The following is a 6,000-nucleotide window of genomic DNA, read 5'->3' on the forward strand; positions in this document are numbered from 1 at the left end:
TCCTTTCAACATTCTAAATGTTTCTAACATGATCACAAGACAAAAGAGCAGAAGTAGGCCATTCGGCCCAAGGTTAAGTTGTTGTAGATATTTGCTGTAAATTCCAAGCTTTCTGCTGTAAAGAACTTTAATATCAACAGATCAATGGAAATTATAACTACTAAAAGTAAAATATGAAATGTACCCAACCAATAAAACAATCCCTTTCAATTTGTCCAAGCTGTGATGAAGCACAAAAAAGAGAAACAACTCGAAAAATGTAATTTTAATTTTCCTTCACTACCTCTCTCTTTAAAATAAGTTGGATCAATGAGACCTCAATCAGTCTTATGCACATATGGAGAATCAATGAGCCAGAATCAAGCAGCTCCATTCCAGTCTTAATATGTTGATTGCATTTAAGAGCTATTGCATTAAATTATTGATCCAAAGCTAATAATATCCTTAGTTACATGCTACTTCTGATGTGCGGCAACAGTTAACCTAAAAGCTTCAGTCAGTCATCATGCTGTTATACCTATAAATGCCTTATTTTTAAATACACTGATGACTTTGGACTAATATTAATTTGTAGGTAAAAGAGATTGGATGGGCTAATGAGTTAGCACACTGCTCTTTTACCTTTGGCAGGATCAATGATTCCAGGTGCGACTGGTGAGACAAGAATTTCCTGTCTCTGACAGATGTTGAGTCCCAAGTAAAATTGGCTCAAGCAACATGAAGAATGTTCCTCATAAAAGGATGAACTCTGCAGCTCTGAACGTTCCATAGTGTGGGTCAAGTTGGGACCTTTCCATAAACTTCAGTTGAGGAGGTCCAGAGATCGTGGCTCTGGGAACAAGAGAATCAAGCTGTCCCATTAGAAGATGGTTTGTTGAGACTGAAACAAAATCATGACAAGCTGTTAAATCTGAAGTAAGAACTGAAAATGCTGGAAATGCTCAGCATGTCAAGCAGCGCTAAAGGAATGAGAAGCAGAGTTAATATTTCATACTTGGATATACTGAAGTGCAGCTACTAGAGCCGCTACCTCACAGCTCTTGTGACCCATGTTCTCTCCTGACCTCTGTTTCTGTCTGTGTGGAGTTTGCATGTTCTGCTTGTGATGGCATGGGTTTTCCCTGGGGGCTCCAGTTTCCTCACACAGTATAAGGACTTTTTTTATTCATTCAAAGGATGTGAACTTTACAGACTGAGCCAGCATTTAATTGCCCGTCCCTAGTTGACCTTGAGGTGGTGGTGGTGAGCTGCCTTCTTGAACCACTGCAGTCCTTGAGGTGTGGGTGTAGCCACAGTGCTGTTAGGAAGAGTGTTCCAAGATTTTGACCCAGTGATGGTGAAGGACCGGTGATATATTTCCAAGTTAGGATGGTGTGTGACTTGGAGGGTTAATTGGCTGCTGCAACTTACTTCCAGTGTGAGGGTGAGTGGTAGAATCTAGGAGAAAAGTTGAAGGGGAGATGAGGAGAATAGTTTACAGGGAATGGGATTGCGCTGTGAGCTGGCATAGACTTAATGGGCTGAATATCCTCCTTCTATGCCATAGGGAAATGTGGCATATTGAGGCTGTTTCATCAGATCAGAAAAAACAACTCTGTGGCAGCCAATGAGTTGGAATGAGAGGTCAGAACCAATGGTTGATTTGACAGCTAACAACAACAATTTACTCAGAAGCCAGTCTATAGAAATAGAAACTTACAAAAGAAACTATGGCAACATCTCCCAGTGTTTTCTCAACCTGCCCTGTCCCTTTCAATGTTCAATGCACATTGACTTCCTGAGCTCTTTGTTCCTGTAGCCCATTTAGAATTGTACCTTGTACTCTATGTAGCATCTCCTTCTTCCTACCAACACATCCTATTTATCTGCATTAAATTTCATCTATCATACAGTAAGCATATGCTTCTTCCATTGACTGCCTATAGACTGTTGAATTCATTTTAAAGAAGAAACCCCAGGGAAAGCAGAGACGTTCCTCCAGAAAAATATAAAATAAAATCAATCTCAGCTACTTACAGCAGTGGTCATCAGGCTCCACTGATCATCTCCACTCCACTATGGCTTACAGTTCCATTATATCGAAACATAAAAAGCAAAAATAAAAAGCAGAAAATGCTGGAAATATGAAATGCAAATTCTGGATAAATTGGTTATCTGTTGAACAGAAACTGAGTCTGGAAGACTGTTGGAAGATGGGGTGATGTTTCTCAAATGCATGTTGAGCTTTGTTGGAACTCTGTGGGAAGCTGAGGACAGAGAAGTCAGAGTTAGCACAGTGGATGAGCTAATAAACTGCCCTCCCAAAGGGACATGATGCATTGTGTGCAGGGCTAACTGTACCTCCTGCAACAGCCCACATTGACCTTACACCATTATAGCTGTGGAACTCTCTACCCTTGAGGATTGAAGTTATTCAGCCACTGAGGTTGTTCAAGGTAGAATTTAATACATTTTGAGATATTAATTGTGTTCTAAAGAGAAGTGTTGCTAAGATAAAAGATCGGTCATGATCTTATTGAAAGGACAAATAGGCATGAGGGGCCGAATGGCCAACTCTTGTTCCTGTCTCCATGCTTTCCTGTTCTTAATGGACAATTTATCTCATCGTTCTTTGAGGAATACTGATTCATGAAAATCAGCCCAGTGCTCACCAATTAATAGTTACAATAATACTTCAAAAGCAATTAATTATTTGTCAAGGGCTGTAGGACATCCAGAGAATATAAAAAGGCACTATATAAATGCAAGCTGATATTCCATAATCCCTTGGCAACTCATAAAAATTACATGTTCAGAAGAATTTTAGTAATGTTCACTTGATACTTTAATGTGAGTATTGTTTAAATCTGACTTTATAATTACCAATGTCTAACCTAATTGTCAGACTAAAATGCAACTTTATATTTAAATATTTCGATATAATGGAACTGTAAGATATCAGAGTCACTTTTATGAAACATGTTTGTATTTCACACTTTATCTGATCTTTACATGCATAAAACATCATCCTGCGGGTATTGCAATTATGGTGGCAAGGCTGCAAAGTGGTTCAATCACAATTAAAATAGCTAAATTCTGTGAGCTGAAGACATCAAAGTCATCTCATATATTTTGATCCTTCTTAGGCTATTCTTCAAAGATAGTCCAAACCAATATCATTTTGATTGGGTATGACTTTAAATGCTCTAATGACACAGTGGAGTTGATAACTTTGTGTCAATCAGAGAGTTGGTAATAGGGTGGAGAACCTGTCTGGGTTCACAACAAAGGTCTCAGCGAAGAGCAAACAAAGGTCTCAGTATTCCAGAAACTGAGGCTACTTGATGAGTAAGCAAAGCAGAGTTGTTAACTAAAACTACAGCAAATTCTCCCAATAAAGGAAGGATAAATTCTCTGGAAAAAGTGCCGTGACTGGAGGATAGTTACCAATAATGAGCTTAAAATCAACCTGACGCAGGGTTTTGACGTGAAACGCCAACAGTTCCTTCCCTCCCACAGACGCTGCTCGACCCACTGAGTTTATCCAGATTGTGTGGTGCTCCAGATTCCAGCATCTGCAATCTCTTGTGTCCATAAAATAAAGCTCAGTCACTCAAAACAATCAGGTCACCAACCTCAATGGAAGAATTATCACCTCAGGTTGGCTGGACAGAACATTGCCACTTATGTAACATTGTCCAAACTGTAACTGTGGCCCTGGAACATGGATCCATTGCTGCATTGAGGTTTCTGAATTCATTGGTGCTGCTTTGGTGCGCTTTGGATTACAGAGGTGTATTTCATTCTGTTTTCCCATTCCTTGGTCACTTTCCAGCAAATTTAATGGAATTGTATGTAAGTATAATGTGGAGCCCAGATCTGACTCTCTTACCTTCTGGTAAAGACTGTGCAGATGCTGAAGAGTAGACACACAATCAAAATGTAAGAGTATGTGCTGATAGGTTTTTAGGAAGCAGAAAACCCAACATTTAATCTGGGACAACCGAATCAGTCTCTCTTCATGATGGAACTTGTTGTAAAGTTTAAAACTAAAATTGGACTGAAATATCAGCAACAACCAGGTTTGTAATGGCTTTAACATGAGGAGTTGTTCCAAGGGGGTTCATGGGAGGATAATCAAACAAAATTGGATAAGGAGCCTCACAGGATAATAGATTCATGGAATCGTTAGTAGGGGGTATTCATTTAAGGTGAGAGAGGGTAAGTTCAAAGGAGAGGGATATGGACATTGTGTAGGCAGAAGGGACTAGTTTAGTTAGGCATTTAGTTACTAGTTTAATTAGTTCAGCATAACATCATGGGCCGTTGGTCCTGTTGCCGTGCTGTACTGTTCTATTTCTACGTCCTATGTTCTGTGTGACAACACAGAGGGAGGCCATTTGGACCATCAAGCCTGTGTACATTAGTCCCTTATCTCTGTTCACCACTTGTAGCCTTGCAAGTTATTCTCTCGTCTCCATCTAATTTCCCTTGGAAGACCCTGACTGTTCCCACCACCCTTACAGGCAGAGTGTTCCAGGTTATAGGCACTGTCTGAGTAAAGAAGCTTTTCCTCAAGTACCCTTGTGTCTTCTGCCTAAAATTTTAAATGTTCTTCCTGGTCCTTGAACCAATTGCAAATGGGAACAGCTTCTCTCTGATTAAAAGTTCTCCATCTTAGAAATAGGTAGAGAGAGAGTGTAGATTAGAGGGGAGCTCCAGAATGTAAGGGCTTGACAGCTGAAGATTGTGAATGGGGGAAGATGTTAACTCTGGGGGATAAGGCCACATGTGTGGAAACACAGATTTCTTGGAAGTTACATGGTTGGAGGACATTACGCAGATAGGTAGCTGATGTCATCATAGTTATGATGAGTTCTCTCATTGAAATGATCTCAAATTCTCTTTCTTTCTTGTACAGTCCCTGCCACAAATTTAACTATAATACCTAAAGCCTCATCATTTCATTATCCATTAAATGATAATAAAACAGCAATTAAAGTTTGGTTCAGAGAGGCTTAAGATAACATGATGAAACTCATGGTACACTCTGGGAGAGCAGGACACATGCTGTTGTGACAACCTATCAACTGAAGGCTGGCACATGATAGGGTGAGGGAGAATGTTGAGAGGGAGAAGTCAATTATCTTATGCTTATTTATTTTTCTTCATCAAATGCCTTTTGGAAAGGTAAGTGTAGTACATCTATTTTATGCATAATACATGTTACCTCTTCATCAAACTTCAGTGAATTAGATAAATGATTTCCCTCTCATAATATCAACTTTGCCTGATTATCTTGATTTTTTTTTTAAGTGCCTGACTATACCATTGTTAACACCACTGTCTAACATTTTCCCAGCATCAGGTGTTAAGCTATCTGGCCTGCAGTTTCTGGGATTCCTCTCCTTTTTGATAAGGGAGTTACATTTCTTGTTTTCCAATCTAATGGAATCTTCCCCAAAGGCAGGGAACTTTAGAAAGTTAAAATTATTGCATCAATCTCAGTAGCCAATTCTTTTAATTCCTTAGGATGAAATCCATCAAGACCTTGGGACAGGTCAACCAACTGCTCCAACAACTTGCTCAGCAGCCCTGACCTGGTGATGGAAAGTATTCAGGTTTCTGCCCTCCCTTCCAATTCAAGACATGCCTCCTGAAGGTGAGTTCCACATTGACCTCTCACATAAAGCTGCTATCCTTCCTCCTGTAGATATCACACAAGGAGCAAGATCACAGAGAACCCAAATGCAGAACCTCAATACAAGACTGGAGTGAGGATGCTTCCTCAGAACCAAACACAAGCAGCAACCAGAAGGAATCTTGCCTCAAGGCTCTGAGACAGAGTCCCAACACAGAAACAGGATTTTCAAGGAGAAATAGCAGAACCAGGACTGCTCTAGAGTTGCCAGCTCTAAACAGCCAGGAGACAAAGGATAATCTAAGGTAGACCAATACTCTGGTAATCAGTGCTAGTGAAACCAGGGTCCTTATACTAGTCTCCTGATGGGACTCAGGTGT

This window comes from Pristis pectinata, chromosome 27 (assembly GCF_009764475.1).
Source record: "Pristis pectinata isolate sPriPec2 chromosome 27, sPriPec2.1.pri, whole genome shotgun sequence".
Lineage (NCBI taxonomy): Eukaryota > Metazoa > Chordata > Chondrichthyes > Rhinopristiformes > Pristidae > Pristis > Pristis pectinata.